Consider the following 14,835-nt stretch of genomic DNA (forward strand, 5'->3'; position numbering starts at 1 on the left):
ACGCGATCAACACAGGACCACTGATAAATCTTGGCAAAGCAGCAGACGTGGCGCGGGATGAAATGCAGAAATGGGGATCAGCAAGTTCCGAGGAACTCAACTCCTACAGGTAAATTGGGGTCTGCCCTCAGCAGGCAGGAGAGACGACAGGAAACAATGAGGATCCCAGATGGACCTTATGGCAGCAGACACAGTGAGTCGCCTGGAGGCCTCAGCAGCACATAAAAGATGGAGACCCACGTTGCATGAAGATGTCGATTTGGAAGCTGAGTGATGCTTGAGGCTGGGGATTTTTGGTAATGGCAAACAGACATGGTGCACAAGCACTCATTTCGAGCAGCTCCACAAGGGATTGTAGTCTTCCAAATTGTGCAGAAGACAGGTCAGGGGAACTGCCAAATCACCATCAGTGTTGTAGAGCCTTGGAGAGTCATTGGGAAATAGGATACACAGAATAGTCATCGTCCTTGAAGGGCCTGTGGCTGCAGGGGAGTGACTCGTTCACTCAAAGGGAGATTTATTCTTGCTGTCCTTGATGCACACAGAGCCCTTGTGACTCTGGGAGATGCAAGGCCACGGAGGTTGCAGAGTATTTACAGTATTGGGACAAGGTTGCAGTAGGAGCCCTCTTACCAGAAGCAAACTTGTCTTGGGTCCTGGTGAATTCCAGCAGCAGAGTCCAGTGTCCAGCAGCAGAATAGACTTTGGGCAGTCGAATCGGCAAAGGAATCTTGTTCCAGATGAATCTATGGGCCCACCCTCAGTGGCGTCCTTAAGTAACTTAGGAAAGGGGTTGAACAGCCTCTGCAGTGGCCCACATATCAGGGGGGGAGGTCAGGGACACTACTCTGATGCTCTCAGGGACCTCTGCTTATCTTGCTTTCAAGATGGCTGAATCAAGCGGCCAACAGGTAGAGCTCTGGGAACCTTCCAGGGGAAGGTGCTGTACAGGGGGTTTGTCCTTTGTGTGTCTTTGTGCCAGAGCAGGAGCCGAGAGCTCCTGCACTGGAGTAAACTGGTTTACACAAGGAGGCATAATACGTGCCCTTCAAACAGTCTGGTGGCACTCAGAAGCACCCCCACCCTAGCCCGGAGACACCTAATTCTAAAGAAGATGTGGATACACCTCTCCTCTACAGGAATTTTTTTGTTCTGTCTTCCCCTGCCCGAGTTAGGCTCATCAGCAGGAGGACAGAACAGTGTCTGGGGCCGGAAGGCCACACAAGTAGGTATGGGCGATCCTCTAACAAACCCCTGTACATGAAATTAGGCAACTAACACTGGAATCTCTGTAGTTGCAGGTCCAGCATGTTTGATTCCAAACATGGCCAGGTTCAGGCTTTCCCGCACTTACAAAGCCTAGAGAATGCAGTCCAGGGTATATGGGGTGCCTTTGCTCACGCACCCTCACACTTAGTGCCATGCACCCTACCCTTCGGCTGAAGGGCCTAACTTAGGGGTGACTTATACAGCTTAAGTGCAGTGACCAGGATATGAAGTAAACCTTATATCTATTGTGAAAGGTGCATACAATATTTCACACAGGCTGTAATGGCAGGCTTGTAAACACAGATTGCATGGGCTCCCATGGGTGCCTTAATAAATGCTGCGGCCCATGGGAGGCCCCTTGTGTACCAATGCCCTGGGCATCTTAGTACCATGTACTAGGGACTCACATGGGTATACCAGTATGCCAATTGTGGGGTGTATAAAAGTACTTACCAGCAAATTTATGAGTGGGAGCACTGACACTGGGGACCTGATTAGCAGGATCCCAGTGTACTACAGTCTAAACACACTGAAACCAGTCAAAAAGTAGTGGCTACCATGTCAGAAAGACTACACACTGTGCCACTTAAACCAAGCTACACCCAACTGAAGAGCCTCAAGCAGGGCAAAACTGTTCTTCAGTTGCTTGTGTCCAGTTTAGCGAGAACATGGCCTGGCAGTAAAGGCTTGACTTTTCCTCTTGGAGCAGTGTCAAGACTGATTTATATATCTCTGGCTCCAAATTATTACATAAAATCACAATATTTCATAATCGAAGCACAATTTAAAACAACTGCAACAATTTGCACGAAACATACAATGCAATGATGTTTTCTACTCTTGTGAAAACAAAATGCAAAACAACATTGACATAACACCACTATGTGATCTACACACACAGCAAATCAATTAACACACTTCTATTTACACATCACAAGACAAAATGAGTACAGTGTCACAATTAGTGGTGGGCAGAGTTCTGCTACGAGGAATTTGGCAGAGTTGAAAATAAAACTATGCCTAACTGCACTGAGTTCTGCTCACGGGCTTAGTTTGCCGGCATGCATTGGTTTGGGAATATGAAGTGCATCCTCACACTCCAAATCCCACACGAACGGCTCCACACAGTCTGCATGGGTGTGGCCATCTTGTTTTTCTGCCCTCTGTTATGGTGCTGGGCCTAAATCGTATCTCTCTAATCCTCCTCCTTTATTACTTATCTACCCCTAATTTGTAATTTTTATAATAGTGTGTGTCTTTGTGTGGGTGTATTTTATGCTTTGGGAAAAAATAATTTGTGTTTTTTGTGAAATGTTTACTTTATTTTCCCTTTTTCCTTATTTCTTTCTTCTTTACTTTCCCTTCCTTTTCCTTCTTTTTTGCAGCCCACCCAGCGCTATTGGCAGAGAGACAACTTCCTTGAGGGTGGCGCCGCTGGCCTGTGGTGCAGATCTGGCATTCTTTGGAGAAGAAGAGGTGGCAGCACTACTTTTTGTTGTGCAGCTTCCACTCCCCTTTTTGCTGGCAGCAGGCCCAGTAGGGGATGCCCCCTGCTGGAGCATCGGCAGGGCTAGGGGGCAGGGCAGCAGTGCGTGCGGCGCACCAGCCAGGTTCAGTGAACCTCCCAGCAGGTAATGCTCCACTGGGATGACATTCTGGACCGCAAACAGGACCTGCTTGACCTGCTAGGAGTCGAGATTCCGAGGCTCGTGAGAATATTAATTATTTGTTTTGTTTGCATTCTACAATGCAAAAAAACAAAACATTTCAAATACCATGCTGCTCACACTCAGAGGTAAAGTTATGTTTAGTTTATGCTGGTATATTCATGCGTGATCAAGTAACTAGTTTCTGATATGGACGATTAATTAGGTAGCCATTGGTGACTGTTCTGCCATACCTATAGCGAATCAGTGAGAAGCACATTCTCTCTGTGACTTTGTTTATGAAGCTCGTACAGTTCGAATTATTTCACTGTGATTTGTAGTATGCTTCTATGCATTGCAAAAAAAGGAGACTGAGTTGGTCCATCAAGGGTGTTGAGAAATGGGAATAGAACCATTCACTGCAATGCAATAGTTCAAAATGTCGATTTTGTTAAGGTAATTTGCACTAGGGCATCTCAACGACAGTCGATAGACTCGAGTTGAAACTAGTAGTAGTATAGGCCATCTGTTAAGGAGAAGTATGTGACTACATTTGCTTTTCTTAAGAGATGTTGTGGAGTTATTAACTGAATCATTAATCTTTTTTTTAAATTCTTAATGTCTTTCATCAGCACCCAAGGGCAAGAAGAGGGACATTTCTGAGGGTCTGAGAGAAGCTGGTCAACGCTGCTGCAGAGGACTCTGCTGATCCCAGTAAGTTCACTTAAGATTGTTGTGAATTTCCAAGGGTAGAAGTTTGGGGTTTTGGAATGTTGGGGCTGCCTATCATGAACATTCAGACAGCAGGTCCAAGTAAGCAAGTATTATAAATAAAATTCAACATGTATGTTTGTTGAGAAGGCTTTCTTTTTTCCTGCTCAGGCCTAGCTGTAGAAAAGTTGAGCTCACGAGATAGTGGACATGGTCATCATGGACCGCCCCCCCCGCCCAATGTAGTGTGCTGCGGCGGATTCCCATGACAGTGCAGCAAGGCTGGAAAACAAGTATGATGTCCCACTCCTATTGCCTTAGCCAACCAACAGCATATGTCTTTCATTGACCATCATTGCAACCCTGACTTGTCTAACTTTGTGAACCAACCAATCAAATGCCCAGACTGATAGCTGGAAGAGACTGAAGTGCTAGCTGAACAATAGTGCTGTGTTGCAGTTGTATTTGTAGTTGCGTATCTGGCCTCTTCAAAATTATGTGTAGTTTTTTCATCCTAGCTACACAGAACATCGGTGATGCCGGCTCCAGTGCCACTGCAGGAAAAGGAATAGGGAGAAGGGGGAGGTGGAGAAGCAGCAGCAGGGACGGGCACTGGTGAGTCACATTCTGTCTTGCAATTACAATGCTCATTAGCTATTGCCATGACCTCACTCATCATCAACAAATGATCCTGAAGTGAACCCCTCCCTCAGCTTTAAAAGCCAGAGCAGTGGTTAAGTTATTATTATGGCCTCTTCTATCTGCAATTAAGCAAAATCTCACATCATGAGGCTTGTGGCTTCAGGGAGACATGAAAGAATGGAAGTTTAAAAGAAACAAAATGGTATATAAGTGTAAAGTGGGTGGGTAGAGGGATGGATAGGCGAAAGGATGGTTAGAAGAAAGGGTGGCTATTGGATGGATGGATAATTTATTTATTTATGCGTTTTTATATAGCGCGGACTTTACCCGAGGGTGTCAGAGCGCTTCACAATAGAAACAGAACTGAAACCTGAGAACATTACAAGTGAACAAATTACAAAAGCAAAAGTTACATTACATGAGGCAAAAGTGACAATCGTGAACAAAATGCCAGAGGTAGCAAACGGTGCATTACAGGAGAAAAAAGTGATGTGTGCAGGTTACAAAAGAGTAAAAAGTACAAGTAGAGGTATAATTCTGCAATAAATGGAGGACACTCAAACAAAAGAACAAATGTTACGTAGGCAATGGTGGCACTTGTGCAAGTATCGAAAGCAAATAAAATATAAGAGGTAGCAAACAGTGTGTTACAAGAGAACAGTGACGTGTGCATGTTACAAAAGAGTACCAAACACAGGTAAAAGGGTATTACTGCAATAAATGGCAGTCTCTCAAACCACACAAACACACTGGGAAGGCACTTCCATAGTCATGGAGAATAAACATTTTCCATACTAAAGGGTCTTCTTTCAGATAATAGTGAGGGCATGAATTAACTTTGGAAGTGTCTTTGAAGGAGGAGAACTTTGAGGTCTGTTTTGAAGGACTGGGAGGTGGTGGTATTCCAGATCTGAGGCGGAAGTGAGTTCCAGATTCTCACTGCGTGGCCTGAAAAGGATTGGGCCATAGATCTTTCCTTCTTGAAAGTGGGAGGTTCAAGCAGTAGATTTTCCACATTTTGCAATGGTCTATAATGAATTGGATATTTTGGTGAAAGACTGGATGAGAGAAAGTAAAGCTTAATCATGATGGCTATGGGTGAACTCAAATGGAAGGATGAATGGAATGAATATTTAGATTGTTTGGGTGAGAAAGCAGGGCAGCTATTCTCACGAGGAGCATTCTTCTCACCTACTTTGCTTACTTGGTTTATGTAGGCTTATCATAATTCAAAGCCATAGTTCTAAAATGTAATTTTGTATTATTTGTTCTATTCCCTTGAATCGCTGTATTTGTTAAGGGAGCCAGATGTATCCCAGCCACCATTCATAATCCCCCTTCCCGCCCATGGCAGTTTTGCCAACTATGACCGAAGTGCAGTATGGGTCAATTTCCCACTGCAGTGTTGGCTATGTAATGTGCATCTGCTTCAGTTATTGCGAAATTTACAATGTTTTCAAGGCATAAAAAGTTTGAAAACAGAACACACTAGGTGTGTTGTTTCCCTTGCTCATGCATCCCAGTCACTACTCAGTACTTCACTCCTTTATTGTTTCCTAAGTTCTTCCATCCCAGCCTACGAAATTGGATACTCTATTCTTAGCATATGCCATATTTAATTCTATAATCATGTGAAGTGAAGTGATTCCAGAATATAGTATATTGTTTCCCATTACAGAGTTATTTTACACTTGTTATGTTTTTCCCTTTCGAATTGTACAGTGACTGAGTAAGCCAAAGATGACAAATCAATGATCAGTGTAGTACCCCCGCTATCATATATATAAAAAACTCTATCCTACCCCCTGCAGTAGAGTAAATTAAGTTTCCTTTCCTTGCTTACTGACTAGCAAATGTATTTGTTGGAAATATGTTGTGGTGGCTGAGGCCACAGAATAAAGTGGGAGTAAGTGCATAATTTGATGTCAAGTTTGGCGAATGGGATACACATTGATGAGTGTGTCAAATAAAATCTATATAGTCCATTCTTTTCCCTGTAGTGCTCTATATTACATTATTTTTCCTCAACGTCTACTTATGGCAGACAGGATAATATATTAAAATTCACATTTTATACGTGAGGTGTGAGACGTAGTACCATATTTATTATTCATCTGCCTCTTTGGAGACAGGGTATAAAGAGAAATGCATTTGGCTAAGAGCAGGGCCATTAGAATTAAAAATAGATTTTTGTCAACTACAGCTGTAGACAGTAGCAAACTAGCCAAGGTGATGGGAAGTGAGAATAGCTTCATTATTTTAGCACAACACACAACTTGTACTCCATATAGTGCATAATTCTGTCCTCCTTAATGTGAGGAAATTTATTCAACTCAAAGTTTCTGACTCAATCTGTTTATAGTAACCGGAGGCATAGTTCATGGAGTTTTGCTACGTGGAACTCCGTGAAGTGACTAAAAACCTCTGTGGAGTTCCACAAGTGGTGGAGTGCAGTGCAAACTGCCATTCACGCTGGTTTTCCTGCTGCTTGGGTAGAAATTCTACCCAAGCAGCAGCTTGTGCTTGCGAACTTATCGTTCACAAGCGCAAGTGGGGAAAAAACTCCACTGTACTACACAAAGTGGAGTTTTAAGCACTCCTCGAGCTCCGCGGAGCACGGAGTGCAGAAAACTCTGCACACTCCATGAACGGAGCGGAGTTCAACACCCAGGCCTAGTTTATAGTTACTTGAAAAGCCTTTAGAAGACAAAAATATTAAAATCACAATTTTTTTAATCCAGTGATATTATTCTGCCTATTAATATTTTCTGCCACTCAGTCAGTGTTTTTTATGTTTGGCATGTGTGGGTAAAACATAAAATTGGCCATGTGACTCTCCTAATCATAATCAAATCAAGTAACTTCCAATGGCCTTAGGGGGCCATCAATGTACTGCTACTGTGCCAACCTGTAATTTAAAACACTTGTTTGCACAGAGCATTATTTATACTCTGTATTTTTTGTTTTTTCTCCCATTTGCGGTGGCAGAGGCTGGAGCTTATCCAGCTGGAATACCAGCAGCTGGTGGCCCTGGAAAAGGAGGAGGAGGAGGAAATTAACGGACAACAACCGGGCCTGGGTGCAGCTGGTCCCCCTCAGCCTCCTGCCTCTCAGCCATCCCATCGCTGGCGCCCTCACCAGCCAACTGATGCCCACTACCACACTGACAATAGGCCATTGCTGTGCTGTACCCTGCTGCTGCTGAACAGCATTGAGGGCTTGCTCACCATGATCAAGCAGAGCCTAGCCAGCTCTGGATCAATATCCATAATGCCCTTGTTATTTACTGGGCTGGGTGGAGTGGGTGGTAAGGGAGTTGGGACTAGAGAGACTTTTCCCTTGGACATTTTAAGTTTTGGGGCTTGGGTCTGTTTTGTTTGGTGAGGGGCTGGGCATGTTGTTTGGGTGAAGAGGGTGGGTTTCTTTGTAAATAAATAAAGGGGAAACTATTTTATTCAATCTAAATTTATACATGAAGTAGTTTCCTTTACTTTTACTTTGCACAAGTAGTTCTACACATCCTGTTTATGTGCTTGTAAATTAAGAGAGTGCATAGGGCTTAGTTATAGAGTTACACTTCTCTAACTATCTTCAGCACTAGGGGGAATGCTGCCATGATTACCTATATTGTGTCCAGAATCTAGATAAACAGCAGTAGCAGTTAGTTAGTTACTTACTTACTATATTTCATCCATACTATTTTTTTTACCTGAATATAGACGCAGCAATGACAAGGGAGGCATCACATCTTCTCAAACGAGGTCCCACTTCCAGGTTCACCCAGGTAAGCTCCAACTGGTTAATCTTAATGATTGACTAATTATCCATCTAAGGCAACTAAATGGAAGTAGAAAGACTGAGTTAGTGGGTTATATATTTATCAAAGATTTACAAAGAATTGACACGACCTGAGTACTTCCATGATTACACAAAGAGAATGCCTCTTTGTCCTAAAATACAAAAAATATGAATACCAGTACGTTTTGGCTAATGTAGAGCTAGTAGAAATATTTGTGAAATCCTCAAGTTAAAAAAATGTACTCAAAGTCTGGAGTGGAAAGCTTAGGTTAGGCGTTTATGGGTACGCAAAACAAGGCCTCAATGATGATGCTGACGACTAATCTTCTTCATTCGAAATCTAAAATATGGATTATTTTTAATGTGCATGTTGGTAATCGGCTGGTGTGGGCTATTGTTTAGAACATTCAACAGTGAGTTGGTGTTGCTTTCACCACATCCGCCCCACCAAGTGTCTGATCATTCATGGTGTAAATTAAGCCACACCTCATTAAAATCACACAGCCCAGGGGTATAGGGTTAGGGGTTTGATGAATGGATGGGAAGAGGATTTTGGGAAAAGCCAGAGAAAAACAAACACTACAACACAAGAACAACATTCAACTGGGCAGTAAGCAGCAGCATATCATTCACCATCAATCTGTTGTTTGGAGTAAACAAGGAATGAGTATGACAGAGTACAGATAAATGCACTGTAAACAGTCCTTTTGCCCCAGAGACCCAAGTAATCATATATATTTTATTTTCTATCTTCAAGGTTAGGGATTGAATAAACTTAATATGATTGTTAAAAGAAAAATAATACTGTATTGCAAAATTAGGTGGGGCATCTGCATTCTCCTCGGGGATGTCCACTCATTGGTGCCTGACTGGGCTGGTCCAGTAGATAGACAGGAGTGTTGTTGAGCTCAGCTAGCATTTGCCTTTCGTTCATGCAGGAGACTAGAAGAAGCAAAAACAAGAGAATGACCAGATAGGTTCTTTGACCTTTACTACAATAAGCCTAGACAATTATTTCTAGGTATATGTGATTTATTTCTCATTCAATTGAACATTTTATCACATGTTATATACACAAACATTCCTATTGAGGCAAAGAGGGATACCAAAATTTCAATGTGACCTTAGTACATGTGCAAAAACATACCTTCTATAGAAATCACGAAACCAACATTGTGGAAAACATAAATGTCAGAAATATTTACAAAACTGGACGCAAATCATATTCTCAGTGCCCTCCTATTATGTAGAGGAAAACAGTCCATATATACAAAACAAAGAGCAGGCGGACTTTACTGCATTCTAATGTCCTGCCTGTATCTTAGACTGAAGATGACTGAATAATGACATAGGTCATATCACAACTGGGGTTAATTCTTTTGTTGTTTCCCCTGTGTTGCCCAAACTACGGCAATTTACTTCAGTCGTGGTGCCAACGCGTTTCAAACCCTACAATATTCATGGGTTCTCCTCAGTCCATGGACTGTGGAGCTGTGGAGCTGGTTGGAACGGTGACAGTGAGTTACTGTGTAGCAACAGATGAGATTCTGTAAACCTTGAGTCAATCGTGAACTGATATCTTCTTTTTAAAACCTGCTCGGTGTAGCGTTATTCTTCCACTGGTTCCAGTCGAAGAATAATGCTACACCGAGCTGGTTCCAGTGGAAGAATAACGCTACACCGAGCCGGTTTAAAAAAGAAGATATCAGGATACGATTGACTCGAGGTTTACAGCGTTTCATCAAACTCTCTGACATCCAGAATAGGAGTACCGGCTGACAACCATCTTTCGAAGCTCGGTTCACTGCTTCATCTGGTCATTTCATCTATTGCTACACAGTGACTCACTGTCACCGTTCCAACCAGCTCCAAAATCCACAGTCCACGCCCTGAGGAGAACCCATGAATATTGTTGGGTTTGAAACACGTTGGCACCGCGGCTGAAGTAAATTGGCGCAGTTTGGGCAACACAGGGGAAATAACAAAAGAATTAACCCCAGTTGTGATATGACCCATGTCATTATTCAGTCAGCTTCCATCTAGGATACAAGCAGGACATTAGAATGCAGAAAAGTCCACCTGCTCTTTGTTTTGTATATATGGACTGTTTTCCTCTAAATAATAGGAGGGCACTGAGAATATGATTTTTGTCTGGTTTTGTAAATATTTCTGACATTTATGTTTTCCACAATGTTGGTTTCGTGATTTCTATAGAATGTATGTTTTTGCACATGTACTAAGGTCACATTGAACTTTTGGTATCCCTCTTTGCCTCAATAGGAATGTTTGTGTATATAAAATTTGATAAAATGTTCAATTGAATGTGAAATAAATCGCGTATACCTAGAATTAATTGCCTAGGCTTATTGTAGTAAAGGTCATAGAACATATCTGGTCATTCTCTTGTTTTTGCTATTAGGGTGATCCAGGCCAGATAGAGACAGGACCCAAGCCTTTGTTTGATAGCACGGAGACTAGAAGAAGGCATATGGACTGTAAAAGAGAAACTGTTCCTTAGGGTCAAGTAGAAAGACGGAAGGAAAGTAAGCTACATGAGGCTTGAATCAAGAAGACTCAGAGGCAGTGCAAAAAACAAGAAGGGGACTCAGAGTTTCACATTTGCCACAAGTCTAATACACACACATGCACACACACGCACATAGCAGCACTTCACAAACCCACCTCTCTGTATTCAACATAGCTGAGTACGAGGCCTAGGACTCTTGGATTATTTTTTAACTGAAGCTGATACTCGATAACTTCATGATTCTAGCTGTTGATGATATATGAGTACAGCTCCTGCCCTGAGTTCTTCCATGATCCTCCTTCTGACTCCAAGTAACTCTGTCCCAGACCAGTCATCCTCATGATGACCCGAGCAAAATAGACGTGGAGTGCACTGCTGTTGAAGAATATGTAGAGAAACAGAACTGCAGTATTTTGCATAGGATTTTGTTTGTTAACTAAAGTTACTGTTCTGTTCTCTGAAGAACCAGAAAAAAGGAGAGCACTCTGCAAATCTGGCTAAGTGTCAAAGGGCAGATCATCTCTAGGGACAGAAAATCATCGCCCATCACTAAAGCCCCACACATTGCAAATCAATAATTTCTCAAGATATTTCCTGTATCACAGTTTAACACATCCTCCCTCACTGTCAGCCACCACATCAATCATCACTCACAGATACTCAAGAATCTGATCACTTATTGGTGCAATTGTTACCTGTTCCAGACCAAGCATGGTGATAAGTACACTATCTCCCCTTTAATGCAAGCAACAAATTGGAATTTGGCAGTCTTGTAAATCAAACAATTGTCTGGAGCACCCATCCTAGATGAAGAAAAATAAAGAAGGATCATGGGCGTGGACCACACAGGTTAATTCATTTTTGCTAAGTAAGTTTCTGAAGGCCAATCACCTCCAGAGAAAAAATAATCGCCCATCAGTCAGGTCCCACACTTTGCAAATGAGTCATCTCAGGCAAGTTCCCTCATAACAGTTGAACACCCTCCCTCACTATCTGCCACCACATGATTAATCAATCATCATCATCATCACTCACACAATCGGTCACTCATTGTTGCAATAGTTGAAGTTACCTTTTCCAATCCTAACATGCGTAGTTTAGGTATTAGGTAGTCAATCATCTTTGATACAGGCAACACATTGGAATTTGGTATTGGCAGACAGTCTTATAGATAATAAATGATTTTATGGGGCAGACCTTCGAGTGCAAAGTGATACAAAAAAGTATAGGCATTAGATAATAGGCATGCGAGGGGGCAGGCATTGTCCCCAATGTCATGAAGAAATTGTGAAGGCTTCTTCATGCACACTGTTCCAACTGCAATCCAGTAATATATGTGAATAAAAAAGTGGGGCCGCATAAAACTGACACAAAAATAACAATGTTCCTCTAGCTACTTTTTTTTGTTTTAGTTTTTTTGCAAAGAAAGAACTAAGTTCAACAAGAAAAAATTAAATAGTTCCATCGGGTCACTGGCATACTAAGTCCGGAAAGCAGAGTTCATCATTAAACTCAGGGGGTTCACCCAGAAGATGGTCACCTAGCCCAGTAGATTCAAATTCGGACCAATCACATTCCTCAGCTTCCCATGCTGCTGTTTCAGGAACGGTGTATTTGTGTGGTATAAAATGTCGGTTCAATTTGATCATAAGCAATCTCTCCATGTTTTGAGGTGAGAGACTAGTCCTTCTCACTTTAACAACTGCACCAGCTGCACTGAACACACGTTCAGCAGACAAACTGGTGACCGGACACGCCAAATACCTTATTGCCAGCCTGCTGAGCTCTGGCCATTCGCGCATCTTCCCATACCAATACATCAATGAATTTTGATCCACAAAGACCTCTTTTGGATCATCCAGACACTCCTGGAACATCCTGTGGATAGTCATTGGTGCTGCCACTTGCTCAACCTATTTTACAATTGCCTCTGCACTGGACCTGAGCCATGCCAATTGAAACCAAGTAAAAGCAGAGTTTGGGTCCTGTCCTACTGTTGCTGTTGTTGCTGGTGTTCTCATTGATGGTGTTGTTGGCTGCTGTGAGACAAGACTGCCCTGACTAGAAGTTGAAGGCATCAACCCAGAACTGGGGATGGGACTTGTAGTTCCGGCCATTCTTCTTCTATGTCTCTGGTGGCTTGCTCTTTAATCCACCTCTTGTAGTTTAAAACACCCCCTTCAGAAAAAGGATTGACAGTGGGAAGAATTTTTTTGTACCATGGGTCAAGTAGTGTGACACAGATGTACTCTTTGGACTCGGTGATGTCATGTTGCAGCCTTGTATTACAAGCTAAGTGAAGGGCTAAGGTCCCTTCTTAAACTGGTCTTGTAGAAGATGCAACAATGAAATAGCTTGTAAAAGGACGAGTTCCAACGTTTTGATACCTCCTGTATCAGGGCGTTAAATGGTGCTCTATTATTATGTTGAATAATCGGCAACTGCTTCCAGGCTTTAAAAGAATGGCTGAAATGAGTGCAGATTATTTTGTAGGTGGTCAGTTTGTTGCTGACTATGTCTTCCTTTTTGAGGATGTTTTACACCACCAGGTTGATGCAATGGGCCAAACACAGGACCCTGAAATGGCCTTCATCCGACATGGCCATGACTATGTTACTGTTATGTTATGTTATGTTAATGGGTGTCTTATATAGCGCTCGGCTACTCCAAGGAGTGTCCCGGCGCTTTCTGACCCAAGACTGAAAAAAAGCAGGGAGCATAACAGTTATTGAGTATAGAGCCATGTTTTCAAGGCCTTTCTAAAAGCCAGTAGATTTGGAATGAGGCGCAGCTCGACAGGAAGGGAATTCCACAGTTTCGGGGCGAGATACTTAAACCAACGTCCACCTGTCCTAACTTTCCTGATAGATGGAACCGTTGCCAGGCCAAGAGATTCAGATCTCAAAGATCGAAATGGCTTGTAAAAGGAAAGCCGTTTCTGGATGTAACGGGCACCAACCGAGTGGAGTGCCTTATGAGCCAGTGTGAGGGCTTTGAATGTAATCCGCTTCCTGACAGGGAGCCAGTGAAGGGACAGAAGCAGCTCCGAGGCCCTAGCATGGCGGGGAAGGCCAAAAATGGCCCTTGCTGCAGAATTTTGGACGACCTGTAGTTTGTGCAGTAGATAGTCAGGCAAGCCAAGGTAGAGGATATTTGAATAGTCAAGCCTAGAACAAATCAGAGCCTGTACCGTCAATTTCCTGTGCACAAGAGGGAGAAGTGGAAGAAATTTGCGCAGCATTTTTAACAGGCCGAAACAGGTACTGGTAAGATTTCAGTGATAAGGTGTTGTCGATTTTAACCCCCAGATTTTTAGCAACCAGAGAGGAAGCCGAGGGGGGTGACATACTCACTGGCCACCATTCCTGCCATGGCGGGTCTACCTGACAACCAAAAAAGAGCACCTCCGATTTATCGGGGTTGCACTTGAGGCTGCTTCGCTGGAACCAGTCGAAGACAGCCCCAAGGCAACCCCGGATGCTCGCCCCATCAAACTCCATGCCCTTTTTACAGGTGAAGAGCAGCTGGGTGTCGTCAGCGTATGATATGATCTGGGCACCCAGAGACTCCGCCAGCACCGCCAATGGAGTCATAAAGATGTTGAAAAGGGTCGGGCTAAGCACCGACCCTTGGGGAACTCCAACATCCATCGGCGGCACCTCTGCAGAGTACGGGGGTGCCCAGACCACTTGTCGACGGCCTGCTAGGTAAGATCTAAACCAGCTCAGCACCGTCCCCCTGAGACCGACCTCGTGAAGTCTCCACAGGAGGGCCTCATGTGGGACGGTGTTGAAGGCCGTCGACAAGTCCAACATCACCAGCATAGCTCTGCCGCCTGAGTCAAGAGCTTCCTTGATGGCCTCATTCACTTCCAATAGAGCGGTCTCAGTACTCAAATTGGAGCGGAAGCCTGACTGGGTAGAGTGGAATAACCAATGGTCTTCAAGGAAGGAGGAGAGCACAGAATGGACGTGCTTCTCAGCGATTTTAGCTAGACTGGGCAGGAGAGATATGGGTCTGTAGTTGACATGCTTTTCTGGGTCAAGGCCAGGTTTTTTCAAGAGTGGAACAACCATTGCCTTCTTCCAGGCCGGCGGTACAGTGCCAGTTGTCAAAGACAGATTCAGAACAGGATTAATTAACACATTCATAATGTTGGCATTACTGGCTAAAAAAGTCGCCGGACAGGGGTCCAAAGGAGAGCCTGATTTAATCTTGAGTAGGAGATCCAGAGATGCAGCT

Source organism: Lissotriton helveticus, chromosome 3_2 (genome assembly GCF_964261635.1).
Source record: "Lissotriton helveticus chromosome 3_2, aLisHel1.1, whole genome shotgun sequence".
NCBI classification, from domain to species: domain Eukaryota; kingdom Metazoa; phylum Chordata; class Amphibia; order Caudata; family Salamandridae; genus Lissotriton; species Lissotriton helveticus.